Below are 15,741 nucleotides of genomic sequence, written 5' to 3'. Positions count from 1 at the left end.
ATAAAACTTTTAAGAGAAACTTTTAAGGAATTATTGGAATTTTCTCCTGAAGGTTTTGCAAATTTTCAGAAATTTGGGGAATTTTTTTGCTGAATTTTTGGATTTTTTTCAGACAAAGAAACCCATAAGTGAAGACAACAGGAGGGTTAATGAAGATAAGTACGTTGATTTTCTGGATAAAGAGGCTGAATTCTAACTAATTCTGCTGGAAAACCTTAATTAAATATGAAAGGATTGTCATACAGATGCAGAATTTAATTACATGCAGCTGTTTTTTTAAAGTTTTATTATTATTATTATTAATGCGTTTGCCCGCGACCCTAGTGTGGATTAAGCGGTGTATACATAATGGATGGATGGATGGATAATGCGTTTGTTTTTATCTTATATATTAGATGTTTCGATGCAGGATGAGCTTTATCTGTGATCTCAAGAATTGGTGATTAAATTATCAAAAAATAAAGAGAAAAAATGGAAAGTGACATCAGATGAATGAAAAAAAGAAATGTAAATGCATAAAACATTATTTTCAATCGTGTAGATTCATGTTTATTAATTTTTGCTTTTAGCAGGCATGGCAATTTTCCGCCGTTCCGCGGAAATCCGCCGTTTTAATTTTCAAATTGATCGTTTCTGTGAATCGTCCAAATCCGTTCAGAAAATTTTAGGGGAGGTGAGGTATGTTTTTGTTACTCTTGCTCCCGGCTTTTGAGAAGCGCTCGGCGTTTCTCCCGCAGCGTAACAGACAAAAGCCGCGATTCCACAAGCATCTACTCGGCGCGGTACGGTTCGCCACTACTGTATCTGACTCGGCTCGTCTCGGTTTAGTTGTTTTTCCATATAGCCTCATCGTGGGTGGAGTCGTCATAGCGCAGCGAGCCGAAAGTCCCTTAACGTCATTTGCGTGCGACACAAACGCAACATAACGGAGACGATGGTTCACCTGCTGCTCGGTCTGTGGCTTTCTGTCAGATTCAGAGTAATAGAAGAGTCTTAGAAAGCTGAGAGCAGCGAGTCGAAACACTCAGGAGACACACAGGAGAGTTTGGGAGGCGATGCAGCAGTATCAAGCTGAAGACAAGAGGATATGAACGAGACGACATATGAGGGTAAGCTAATGCTAGTTCGCTAGCTATCGTGTATCAGTCCTGTGAACGACCCTGTAATGGCTGCAGTTTATCGCTATTAGGTATTAAAATATGTATGCTGTGTATGTGTTTCAGATATTAAAATATGTATGCTGTGTATGTGTTTCAGATATTAAAATATGCATGCTGTGTATGTGTTTCAGATATTAAAATATGCATGCTGTGTATGTGTTTCAGATATTAAAATATGCATGCTGTGTATGTGTTTCAGATGCTCTCTGATGAGACTTCATGGGATTTACCTGAAGCAGCAGCACATGAGCCTGCAGTGGCACAAGGTGTAGAGGAGGAGGACAGAGATGTACAGGATGCACTGATGCACTACGTGTCATGCAAAAGTTAAGTTATTCTTCTTGTTATACTTCCGTTTTTCTGTCCCCGGACCACTATTGTTTTCTTTAATGCAATTCTGACAATAAACTTTTGTACCTTTCGCAGTTGTGTCTGTGCTATTGTTTTATTTGTGAAGGTTAGCAAGACTACATGACAAATTAAACACCAAAACATTAAAACAGCTGTTTTAAGAATATTCCAGTTTGATAAATCAGTATTGCTTTGGTGTAATTCAGTCAACGGAATTATGAACCATAAAGGAGTTTGTGTTAAAACATGTTAAATCCCATTAAACACAAATGCATTATTAGGGAATACAGAATTGTTTGGTTCAGACTGTTGACTCTTTTCCTACCAGTGTCTTAACAGACAAAATGAAAAGTTATGATGCAATCACATAAGTCACAAAATAGTTTATTAGTCAGCAGCAAAATCAGAACTATTTACAATGTGCAAAGTACAAACTGTGGTGGGCCTCTCCTACAGTGGAGGGCTAAAAGTAAAACTATATACAACTAAATCTCAAGTCTCTGGGAGGTGGACTCTGGCTGCCCACTGCCTGCACCAGCTGCCCCAGTACACCCAGTACTGCCTGCACCAGCTGCCCCAGTACACCCAGTACTGCCTGCACCAGCTGCCCCAGTACTGCCTGCACCAGCTGCCCCAGTACACCCAGCACTGCCTGCACCAGCTGCCCCAGTACACCCAGGAATGACTGGTTGAAGGCAGCATTCTGGACCATCTCCTCCACTGCAAGGCAGCTTCATTCTCTCTTGCCTCGCTGAGGAGCAACCAGATGTTCTCGTCATGCTGGGTGCCGGTTCCGCTCCTTCTCAGCCTGCATCTCCACAAGGACGCTTGGAAGGTCCAATTTTCTGTTGCACCTTTTCCTCTTGCCTAGACCAAAGACAGAAAAGTGATCAGAATCAGCTTTAGTAAGTACACAACATGCAAGGAATTTGGTTTCGGCTGTTGGTGTCACACTAGGAATATGGAAGAGAATAATAAAAAATAAACTATAGAAAGAGGAACAGGAAGGAAAATGAAATAACAAAATTAAATAAAACAATATATACAGAAATTTACAGCTAGCCTGGAATAATCACATTAGCATTAGTGGCAGGTGAGACAAACTAATCCCCCAGCAACCTCTGACTCACAGTGTCGCGTGGAGATTAAATCTTCAGTACAGATGCACAGACCGAGAGCGTTTTCTCCGGAGTGCTCCACCTTCACTTTCTAATCTCCTGGTAGCAGAAAGTGTGATGTCAAAAGAGCTTGTGCTGCTCCATTTTTTATAGAGGAGAGTCTCAGAGGCACTCGTAGAACTCGGTGCCACCTTGAGAAGACGGGGGCAAAGGAAGACCTGCTGAGAGATGAGCAGTAAAAATACAGCAGGGATGATCTGCTCACTTCTATAGCACGGCATGAGTAAATACAGGCAAAGAGCTGCACTAGAAAATCATTTAAATATCTTTTTTGTCATCCAGATGTGTGTATCTGAACCTCCACGCCAGTTTTCTTCAATAAAGGACTGATCAAATTAGCAAATTATATTTATCATTTGTTTTTAAATGACAATATAATGTGTCTCTTAAGATGCTGTCCTAATTTTCTCAAAAAACGTAGCTTTTTTCCACTTTTTCTGGTTTTTCTACAGTAGAAGAGTCAACACACACACTCACATTTCAGCCTGATGGAACAGTCCACCTTCCATCAATTAATCATCAGCCCTTTCATCTTTAATTAAACTCACCATCTTTAAAGCACACCCCTTCACGCATGCCATCGCTGTGGCTGCACACACACTCGCTCGTACGCAGAAACAATGCAGTGCTCTGTGCTTCCTTATGGCAAATGTTCAGTGGGTGCATAAACACACACGCACACGCACTTGTGTCTTGGGATGTGGTCTCAGAGGATGAGCTCCCTCCAGGGATTCCCTCAGCCACTGGCCTTCCCAAATTCTGGCTTAGGACCAGCTCCTCTGCCTCCGTTACAGGTGGTGCTGCTGGGCCACCTCCCTTTTTACAGGCATCTGCTTTCTTTCTGTTGGCTGAGTAGAAGTCTGTGTTAGTTTAAATAGGCTTAATTGTTTGACTGAACATGATATGGATACAGACATTTAGGCTGTGTGTGGGATAGAACCACTGCACAGTCAAACAGCCACTTAATATTTAGGCTACTTTACAATGTAAAACATGATCAAAATGAGGTAGCTCCATGAGATTATGCCGACGTCTTACCCATTTGAACAATGTTCTTATATTTCATCTTCAGCTCCTGCCACATGTGCTTCTCCCCCGCAGGATTGCACCTAAATGAAATAACAGAATAGGCTGCTATTAAACAGTTTTCCTGTAATATTATTGTGATTTAAACTTACGCATTGACTCGGGCAGCAATGTTCTCCCACGCCGTCTCCCTCTCTTTTGCAGCTGCAGGTGTTGCACTTCTTTCTAAAAACGTGTTCGAAGTCGCCATATGAACGCATTAAGATGTCCAGTTCAAGTGGTGTGAAAAAAACGTAGCTCTCCGCTCCCCCGTCACCATGGTGACTCGTCGAATCGGGGTTCCATTGATGCTGTCTTTTTATAGTTGCGGTGCACTCTGGGTGAAACTACTCAGAGTTGATTAAACCAACTCAAATCAGCCGTTGTGAAACCGAAAACTCAAGAGTTTTCTATCTCAGAGTAGATCAACTCAGAGTTCAGGGTTACACAGAGTTTGTTGAACCTGCTTCGTGAAACGGACCCAGGATTATTTAAGGGACGGTTTGGGCCCTGAGTTGGACAACGCAGGCACAGACACAGAGAGACTTGCAGACAGGTGAATAATGGAAAGAGTTTCATTTAAAAAGATAACTAAACTAGTACATAAATGGAGAGCTAAACTGGGGAAACAAAACTAAACCTAACTATTCAAAACCCAGCAAACACTACGAATACAGAAACAGATCAACCAATACTAAACTGGATTAACAAAAGTAAACTAAGGAGGAGTACTCACAAGATGGAGAAAAAGGGTCGAGGAAAAAGGAGTCCAGAAGTGGGGAAGCAGAGTCCATGAGGGAGCAGAGCGTGTGAAGCCATGTGAGTCTTTGTGGGAATCTGAGCCTGGAGGGAAGCAGGTGTCCAGTAGTTTATGGTCAAACAGGCAAAGAGTCACTAAGCAGAGTTTAAATAGTGAGGAGGTGATATTGAGGGCAGGTGAGCTGATTACTGCAATGTGAGTCACCTGCAGTAATCAGCTGAGTGCAGACAGGTGAAGCAGGGAGAGCAAGAGACAGGGACGAGGAGAGATGACAGACAGAGTCAAGTTGTTTCACCTGCCTGCACTCTATTTGCTGATTACTGTAATGAGTGTCACCTGCAGTAATTAGTTCACTCCATTGACTGTCTCTACCTCACCTCCAGTATTTAAGCTCTGTGCTTCCATTCACTCATCGCTGGATCATCGGCTCACATTCCTCCATGGCTTGTGCTGCATTCCTGGATTGTGGGTTTCCCCACCAAGCCTTCTATCTCTTGTCAGCTTCAGTCTCTTGGACTCAACCGATTTTGCTGTCCTGGATTTTGCTGTTGTGGACTCTGTTCAACTCCTGTCTGTTTTTGGATGCTCCCCAGTCTTCAGTCTGCCAGTTTTGTTTCCCCACTAGCTTCTGGGTTCTCCTAGCCTGGCTAGCCTTTAGCTCTGTTTTCCCCTGGTTTTTGTAAGTACATTGCTGTGTTGTTTGGTTGAGGTTATTCCTGTTTGGTTTTGTGGTTTTTGTAGGTTTGGTAGTGTAGTTTCTTTTAGTGTTAGTTGTGGTTTAGTTTGTCTGCTGGGGTCCGTTTCACGAAGCAGGTTCAACAAACTGTTGTTGGTTAAATCAACTCGGAGTAGTTTCCCCCCGGAGTTAAGCACGTGCACCACAGCTCTGAAAAGCCAGTATCAATGGAGCGCTGATTTGATGAGTCACCATGGCAACAGGTAAGCAGAGGACGACACTGTTTGAATTGGAAATCTTAATGCGCTTATATAGTGAGTTTGAACATCTTTTTAGAAAGAAGGGCAACACTGCTGCAGCTGCAAACGAGGGGGAAACGGTGTGGGAGAGCATTGCTGCCTGAGTCAATGTGTAAGTTGAAACCACAATAATGTAGTGGGGGGGGGGCAACTGTTTGATGGTAACCTGTTGTGTTATTTCATTTAGGTGCAAGAGGGAGACGGCCTGGGAGAACATTGCTGCCCGAGTCAATTCGTAAGTTGAAAACACAATAGTATTGCAGGAGAAAAGTGTTTAATGGTAACCTGTTGTGTTATTTCATGTAGGTGCAATCCTGTGAGGGAGAAGTGCATGTGGCAAAAAGGTAAGAAGTATTTATCACTGGATAGAGAAATTCTGGCCATTGCATTACTGCCACTGTGTGTTTGTTGAGTCTTCTCCTCTACAGGCTGGGGACCTGGAACCTTTGACTGAATTTTAAGTAACTATACACCGGTTTCCTCACTGTCTCTCTGTCTTTCTGTACAGCGTAGCGGCCTATCTACCTATAGCACAGATTGCTAGACCTCTACTGTTAACTATGTAGACATACATCTTGCACTGAACTACTGCCAATACTCAACCATGTGTTCAAACAACAGTTGCTCAACAACTTGCTATCTAGTCATTATGATTAATAACATTCATAAAACTATAACATCAGAACAATATATAAAAATGCCATGCCTTACATAATGTATTATTGATACATTACAAATAGTCTGTAAAGCTTTAATTACTGTCTCAGATTTGAAAGTTGCACTATATACTGTAAAAACTCTATATGCTACTACATTACCAAAAGAAGCTTTCATTATTAACACACACAAAGATGTGATTTAATATTATATATTCATTTGTTGTCTTTAACCCACTTCTCATAGGTTGGCCTGGTTGAAGTTCTGTTGGGGCTCAACTTAGAAGATCATCACTCTGGGTTGACATGGTAACCTCTATCACCCAGCAGAAGACCATCAAACTCTCCTGTAATGTACACTGGATACATTAGAGTACATTGAAGAACATAGACAAGTCAATTATATTGTTAAAATCTTTATGCTGCTTGGCACATTGCAGTCTGTTGCTCACGTTAAACTCATCATAAATCCTCAAGTCATGAACAAAACCAGGCCACTTGACCTCCACACTAGAAATAATATATGCAGCACCACATATGATCTTGACAGTGCACACAATAACACATGTTGAACTACAATGCAGCCTTTAACATGTTGATACTGTACTCAATCTACCTGCAGCCTACCTGCACATTTATGCTGTGAATGCACTTCCTATTCACATAATCAGCTTCAGTATGTGAGGCAACTGTGATGGGGATGTGTGTGCCATCTATGCAACCAATCACACTGAGAAATCCTAAAAGACATTACAATTACTAATCCCACTCTGACGTTGCAACATGATGTCATTAACAGAATATGATGTAAAATTAATTTAACAGATCTCTACATCATTGATCTGCAATCCTGTCAAACTCCTCCTTCATGACTCTGACAGGTTTATGTCCAGGGAAAACCACAAACATGACTTAAAAACCCTTTCAAGGCCAAGCACACTTTCCTGCCTCTCCTACACACAGTTGCCTTACTGAAGTGCTCTGCATCTCAGACATTAGATAGAAAAACTTCCATTTGCAAAGAACCACAGTGCAACACACAACATCTGCTGGGATGTCAGAGCATAACTGCAGTTGGTCATGTTGCAAATGTAAGGACAGATTAGGTTGTGGATGTAGATTATGAACCGTAATGTAAAACACTACCACTCTAAAAGACAACTGTCCACAAATGCAACAACATCTATGCACAGTCTGATAACAATCTCAAAGAATCCCAAAGAATATTTAATTCTCTACACAGTAATGCTGCTCCTTCATCCACTGCACCATTAATCAAAGGATATGACATTTTGACACACAGCAGAACTAGACTTCACAAAAACTCACCTGCTGACTGAATGAATGACAAAATCAAATAACATATGTGGCTGAAAAAGCCTATCCCAGCTGACTCAGGTGAAGGCAGGGGACACCCTAGACAGGTCACCAGTCTGTCACAGGGCTACATACAGAGACAAACAATCACTCTCACATTCACACCTACGGGCAATTTAGAATGATCAATTAACCTCAGCATATTTTTGGACTGTGGGAGGAAGCCGGAGTACCCGGAGAAAACCCACGCATGCACAGGGAGAACATGCAAACTCCATGCAGAAAGATCCCGGGAAAGCCGGGACGTGAACCAGGGATCTTCTAGCTGCAAGGCGACAGTGCTAACCACTATACCACTGTGCAGCCATTATCATTAATGATAATATAAAAAAAACCTTCTAACATTCCCTCCTGTTTATCATTAACACATTCCTTTATGATCAACAGACTCAAAGCTAGTCATGGGATGAGGCCACATTATTTCTAAACCACAGTTATTCACTGTTGCTGAATAAAAACAAAATTGACTGAAAAAGTACAGAGGGTGTGCTCTAACACAGTAAATAGCTGAGAAAACCCAGTTGCCACCTTCCAGCAGGACAATGACAATTACTGACGTCTCTAAAGCAAAATGCAAGAAAAACTCTTTATTCTCATTACAAGGACACATAAAACCACTCAACAAGCAATGTACACAGACAAACACACACACTACACATTTCTGTTTCACTGTGTTCACTAACCTTCTCCAGTGTCTCTCTCACACACACACACACACACACACACACACACACACACACACACACACACACACATATGCCCCCACAGAGCTAGAGAGGGGCACATGTGAAACACTGAGCCACAGACCAAGCTGTTAACTGCTGACAACAAGAACAAAGAGAGTTATATCCACCCTGATTCCTTCACACACATCAGTCCCACTCAGTGACAGGAATGAGACAAACATGAGATTCCCTCTGTTTATTTACCCTCCGCACAGCTGCACACACACGCACACACACACATTTTTAGACGCCAGGCATTACTTTTACACATCAACACATACCATGATGCCATTATGTGTCTTATATTCGATCTTCATTCTCCTTATCTCCTGTTCAACACATTGTATTCGGATTCCAAGACTCACCGATTTTATGCAATTTTGGACACATTCAGAATTATACATATTGCACATGTGAGAGATTTTTTTTTTTAAAAAAATATTAATGTTGTTGCAGAAATGCTGCCCTATAATGTATTTTGTCATGTCTTTTGTTCAGTTTTTGGTTAAACCGCATAAATGTTGTTGCAGCATCCACTGTACACCAGAATGAAATACAAACCAAGCTTTTATACTGAGCTCCCAGTTCTTAGTTGTATACCTGTCCATACTCTCTGTACTCAGCATCTCAGGATCAGCCCTCTGTTGGTTCATGTCCTACCTCTCAAGAAGATACTTCAGAGTATCTTGGAGGAGAAAAGTGCCTGAACTGGACAGCTTATCCACAGGGGTTTCTCGAGGGTCAGTGCTCGATCCCCTCCTCTTCTCAATATATCCAACCCCACTTGGTGCAATAATCCACCCCCATGGTTTCTCATGTCATTGCTATGCTGATGATATCCATAATTTCACGATCTTCCCCCTGGACAATCACATGGTCTCTCCCCCAGTCTCATCATGACTTGCAGATATCTCAGCATGGATGGAAAAAAACCCCACCTTCAACTAAACTTCTCCAAGACTGAGCTCCTTGTCATTCCAGCCAGTCCCTCTATACAACAGGAAATCAACATCCAGCTTGAATCAACCCAACTGAAACCCACAAAGTCTGCCAGAAACCTGGGTGTCATGATCGATGACCAGCTAACCTTTAAGGCTCATGTGGCCTCTGTTGCTCGGTCGTGTCGATTCGTCCTGTACAACATCAGGAAGATCAGACCATTGCTGTCTGAACATGCAGCACAACTCCTGGTACAGGCTCTCCCGACACGCATCGTCAAACCTCTGCAGACGATCCGGAATGCAGCAGAGCATCTGGTTTTCAACCAGCCAAAAAAAGCATGTCACCCCACTGTTCAGATCACTTCACTGGCTTCAAGTTGCTGCCCGCTGAACTCTCATTCAGGTCTACACTCCCTCCAGCTCACTACGCTCGGCCAACAAAAGGCTCCTGGTCCAACCACCACAACAAGGCCAGTCTATAGCTAGACTCTTCTTCTCTGTGCTTCCTCGATGGTGGAACGAGTTACCAAACTCTGTTCGATCTGCAGAGTGTCTCTCAGTCTTTAGGAAAAGACTAAATACCCAACTCTTCACTGAACACCTTTACATCTGGCAGACTGCAAAACAAAGAACCAGTCTAGCTCCTGCTGCATTGTAAAAGGCCTTGCGCTTGGTCGAAATTGGTTAGCTGCCAACGATTGGACCAATCAAATTGCTCAATGCATTCTTTTGTTACAATTCATGGCGGCATGTTCGTGTTGGAATTTTGAGCTATTGGGATCGTTTTTGGTGGAATCATGAGGTTTTTATCGAAAGATCAAGAGTCATCGGTGCTAGAAATAGATAAAAGTGTCAAAAACAAGTTCTGATGGAATTGGCTTGAGAGAAAAGTCATTTGAGTCATTTAACAAAACATTGGGTATTTGACTCATGACTCAGGGCAAAAATGAATCCCTGATAGTGTTTAAAGAGTGTTCTGGAAATGTAAAAAAAAAAACTGACACAGCTGACTCCATAGAGGAAACTGTGACATTAGAAGTGACTTTGTGACCAGTGTAGAACTCCAGTGTAAATAGTGTTAAAAGACCTATAGAACTGTAAAAATTGTAGGACTAAATGCAGTGAGACAACATTGAAGAAAAAGTAAGTTAACTTTTCATTGAATTAACTTATTCATTACAATCTAGTCTTCTGTAAATCTATGCATGTTTTTCATTCTAAATCACCTCTATTTTACTGAAAACCTCTCTGCTTCAGGGGGGCTGTGCCCCCCTGGACCCCCCTGAAGATTGTATACCGAGCATTTTCAGCTCAAATCAAAATTTGCTGTTGCCATGCCTGTTTTAGGCTTTTTGGTTTGTTTATTTGTTTTGTCAAAATGCATGAAAAATTATATTTCTAAGTGTTCTTACTTGAACTTACTGGACCTCAGAAATCAACAATAAATCTGCCATTTTCTCAGTAAAACTATAAAACAGTAAAGAAACGAGACTTTTAGATGATTTCAGACGAACCGTCAGTCTCTTCGTCTCTCAGCAGCTTCTGAAGTTGAACTGAACTCAGTCAAAACCAACAGAAAACATCAAGCGGCTGCAGAACATCGTCTCTGTTTGTGTTTCACAGGAAATCATTAACTAGAAGAGGAACAGACCTGAAGAGTGAAGCATTTATAAAAACCAGTGTGGTTTTTAAGGGATTTTAGTAACATTTCAGTAAATTAAGAACTTTTCTGTGGAGTAAAGATGTTGTTGAAAGTGAGAATATTTAATAAAATAAGCAAAAGACATTTTAATCAATTAAGGACATTTTAGATAAGTTTCCACAACTATGAAAAATGTAGTGAAATATAGATTTTTTTTAAAGGACACTTTTAGAAAAGATGGTTTTGGAAAGTGTATAAATTTTTGTAAAACGTCAAAAACTGTCATTTTTTTATTTTTAACTATGTTTTAAACAGTTTAATGTATTTTATAGTTTTTTTTCCTGTTTTGTTAAATTATACATAATATTTAAAAAATAAAAAACTGCAAAATCACACAAAAAACGATTCGCTAGCATGTTAACTATAAAAGAAATAAAAAAATATATATATATATATAAAACAGACTGAGAACGTGTATAATAATAATAATAATGATGATAATAATAATAACAATAATAATAATAATATTAATACTCAATATTTTTACACTAAATATTTTTTTCAGAGCTTGACAGTAAAATTACACATTTTTTAGTGTCTTTAAATCAGAAAAATATTATTTTACAGGAATTTGACATCATTAGAAAGAAAAATTATTTGTAATAACGACTGAAAAATGGTAAATTATCTTTTTTAAAAACTGTTCCCAATTTTGTTACACACTAAAGAGAAAAAACAAGCAGATAAAAAGTAATGATTTACATGTTGACTATAAATTATTATTTTTACTGTAAATCTGTATTTTTATAAGTAATAATTTATTCATTTTACAATAATCAAACTACATCAAGTACATTTACAATTTTACTGTATTTAAATCATTTTAAAATGAGATTATTTTACAGATATTTGCATTTATTTGTACTGTTTTCACAGTTTTTAAAGCGTTTTCTATCTTTTTTTTTTTTTTACAGAACCCTTGCTGTCAGATTTCCACCATTTTTACAGATGTTTTTTATTTACAGTGTAGTGTGACGATGAGTAAAGACGCTTACACTAGAAAGTTTTATCAATAAAGATCCTCACAGATGTAGAGTTTATCTGTGTGTGTTTAACGAAGATAAAGTGATTTGTTAAACATGAAATTCCCACCAACAATAAAAAATGAAGACGTACAAACATTTGAAGTTGAATCCAGGACAGAGTTCCGAACACGTGATTAAAGGTGAAAGATTTTCTGAAGAAGAACAGATTAGATGAAGATGATCAATAACCAGAACAGGTGAGAAGCTTAACGCTCCAGTTGTCCTCATTTACAGGCACCAAAAAATATAGTTTCCTTGTCTGAAGAAAATCCAAAAATTCAGCAAAAAAAATTCCCCAAATTTCAAAAAATTTGCAAAACCTTTAGGTAGAAAATTAAAAGTTTCCCTTAAAAATTTTATTTTAAAAAAATCCCCCAAATTTGACAAGAAAATTCTTGTAAATATTTTCAAAAAAATGAGTAAAAATCTTCCAAGAAAAAATCCTAAAAATATCAAAAGTGATTTTATATATATATCAGTAAAACTCCAAATATTTTTTTCTTTAAGAACATTCACAAAAAAACGATTTTTATGTGAATGTTCCTAAGAAACATTTTTAACATTTCTTTTTTTCCACCAAAAAATGTTCAAAAATTTCTCAAAAATGTAGAAAATGCGGACATCAGAAGTTTCACTGTGATTTTTTTTTTTTTCCCACAATTTTGACCCGCAGGACGACACGAGGGTTAACCCAGATGCTTGAGATGAAGACCTGAACAGAGCTGAGATAAAAGGAGATAAAGTCGTCAAGTCAGTTGAGTTACTGTGGAAATGTTCGAAAACATGACTGATAAAACGAAGATGTCAACTTGGACCTCCGCCTCCTGCTTAATGGAGATTAAAGGTCAGAGATCAGCTCCTTCAGCAACGTGGACGAATCATTGTTTACTCTTGATTATGTTGCTCTGATAAAGACAAACACATTTTCTAATCTTAACAAAACTAAAGTCCAACTCAAAACTTTTATTTATCTTTCTAACCTTCCAATGTCCACCTTCTGGGAATCATCTAGTCATCTGCTATTATGGTTTATCCTCAGGAATTCATCTATAAATAACATCAACATCTTCTGTAGTCATGCAGCTCCATATCATGATACTTCCACCTCCGTGCTTCACTGTCAGGACCATGCGTTCACTGTGGTAGTCCTGGTCAAGTTCACACCAAACATCTGGACTCCATCTGAGCCCAACTCATTCACCTTTAACCCTCACGTCGTCCTGCGGAGCAAATTGACCCATTTTAAAGTTTGAAAATAGGAAAAAAATAAAATAAAAATTTCACAGTGAAAACTTTCACATTTTCAACATTTTGGGGAAATCTTTGAACATTTTTTGGTGAAAGAAAAATGTTAAAAATGTTTCTTAAGAAGATTCACAAAAAAATCAATCGAAATCCAGCAAAATTCACTGGATTTTGTTTGATTTTTATGTGAATGTTCCTAAAGAAAATATTAGAAGTTTTACTGATATATATTTAATTTTAGACATTTTTAAGATTTATTAAAAGATTTTTACTAATTTTTTGAAAATATTTACAATTTTGATATATTAATTTAAAAAAAATTTGTGCCTTGCCAAATTTGGGGATTTAAAAAAAATCTTTTAAGGTAAATTTTTAAGGAATTTTTGGAATTTGTTCCTGAAGAATTTGCAAATTTTTGTAAATGTGGAGAATTTTTTTATTGAATTTTTGGATTTTTTTTTGACCAGGGAACAATATATATATATATTTTTTATTTTTTTTTCAAAGAAAACCCTTTTCAAAAAAAACCTTACCATCGTGTTTTGCACGGCCTCCTTTACATTATTTCATCATATGGAACGTTTTTACAACATGTTGAAAAATCGCATTTTTTTTGACATAGTATACTATGGCGTTTTTTTGCACCAAAATTCATGATGATTTTTTTTTTCAAAAAAAACCTTACCATAGTGTTTTTCACGGCCTCCTTTACCTTATTTCATCATATGGCCATTTTTCCAACATGCTGAAAAATCACATTTTTTTTCGACATAGTATACTATGGCGTTTTTTTGCGGCAAAATTCATGATGATTTTTTTTTTTCAAAGAAAACCTTACCATAGTGTTTTTCACGGCCTCCTTTACATTATTTCATCATATGGCACGTTTTTACAACATGTTGAGAAATCGCATTTTTTTCAACATAGTATACTATGGCGTTTTTTGTGCACCAAAATTAATGATTATTTGTTTTCAAAGAAAACCTTTCTGGAGTGTTTTTCACGGCCTCCTTTACATTATTTCATCATACGGCCCGTTTTTACAACATGTTGAAAAATCGCTTTTTTTTTCGACATAGTATAGTAAGGCGGTTTTTTTTGCTCCAAAATTCATGATGATTTTTTTTTTCAAAGAAAACCTTTCTGGAGTGTTTTTCATGGCCTAATTTACATTATTTCATCATATGGCACATTTTTACAGCATATTGAAAAATTGCATTTTTTTTTTCGACATGGTATAGTAAGGCGTTTTTTTTGCGGCAAAATTCATGATGATTTTTTTTCAAAGAAAACCTTTCTGGAGTGTTTTTCATGGCCTAATTTACATTATTTCATCATATGGCCCATTTTTACAGCATGTTGAAAAATCGCATTTTTTTGTCGACATAGTATCCTATGGCGTTTTTTGCGCCAAAATTCATGATGATTTTTTGTTTCAAAAAAAAACCTTACCATAGTGTTTTTCACGGCCTCCTTTACCTTATTTCATCATATGGCACGTTTTTACAACATGTTGAAAAATTGCATTTTTTTTCGACATAGTATACTATGGCGTTTTTTTGCGCCAAAATTCATGATGATTTTTTTTTCAAAAAAACCCCTTACCATAGTGTTTTTCACGGCCTCCTTTACCTTATTTCATCATATGGCCCACTTTTACAGCATGTTGAAAAATCGCATTTTTTTTTTGACATAGTATAGTAAGGCGTTTTTTTTTGCGCCAAAATTCATGATGTTTTTTTTTCAAAGAAAACCTTTCTGGAGTGTTTTTCATGGCCTCCTTTACATTATTTCATCATATGGCATGTTTTTACAACGTGTTGAAAAAACGCATTTATTTTTCGACATAGTATCCTATGGCGTTTTTTTGCGCCAAAATTCATGATGATTTTTTTGTTTCAAAAAAAAAAAACCTTACCATAGTGTTTTTCACGGCCTCCTTTACCTTATTTCATCATATGGCACGTTTTTACAACATGTTGAAAAATCGCATTTTTTTTTCGACATAGTATAGTATGGCGTTTTTTTGCGCCAAAATTCATGATGATTTTTTTTTCAAAGAAAACCTTTCTGGAGTGTTTTTCATGGCCTAATTTACATTATTTCATCATATGGCACGTTTTTACAGCATGTTGAAAAATCGCATTTTTTTTTCGACATGGCATTTTTTTTGCGGCAAAATTCATGATTTTTTTTTTCAAAGAAAACCTTTCTGGAGTGTTTTTCATGGCCTAATTTACATTATTTCATCATATGGCACGTTTTTACAGCATGTTGAAAAATTGCTTTTTTTTTTTCGACATAGTATAGTAAGGCGTTTTTTTTGCACCAAAATTCATGATGATTTTTTTTTCAAAGAAAACCTTTCTGGAGTGTTTTTCATGGCCTAATTTACATTATTTCTTCATATGGCACGTTTTTACAGCATGTTGAAAAATCGCATTTTTTTTTCGACATAGTATAGTAAGGCGTTTTTTATGCGCCAAAATTCATGATGATTTTTTTTCAAAGAAAACCTTTCTGGAGTGTTTTTCATGGCCTAATTTACATTATTTCATCATATGGCACGTTTTTACAGCAT

The 15,741-nt window shown here is 37.8% G+C and overlaps 1 long non-coding RNA gene across 1 annotated transcript; it reads left to right on the top strand.

Moving 5' to 3' along the window:
- On the top strand, positions 1-1,581 carry LOC129350920 (uncharacterized). The gene is made up of 2 exons (XR_008604510.1): positions 1-1,109; positions 1,360-1,581. It is a non-coding gene; the product is annotated as an uncharacterized LOC129350920 (long non-coding RNA).
- Positions 1,582-15,741: the final 14,160 nt, after the last annotated feature.

The sequence above is a fragment of the Amphiprion ocellaris genome, chromosome 17 (genome assembly GCF_022539595.1).
Source record: "Amphiprion ocellaris isolate individual 3 ecotype Okinawa chromosome 17, ASM2253959v1, whole genome shotgun sequence".
Taxonomy (NCBI): Eukaryota; Metazoa; Chordata; class Actinopteri; family Pomacentridae; genus Amphiprion; species Amphiprion ocellaris.
This window is presented reverse-complemented; position numbering and strand designations above follow the sequence as displayed.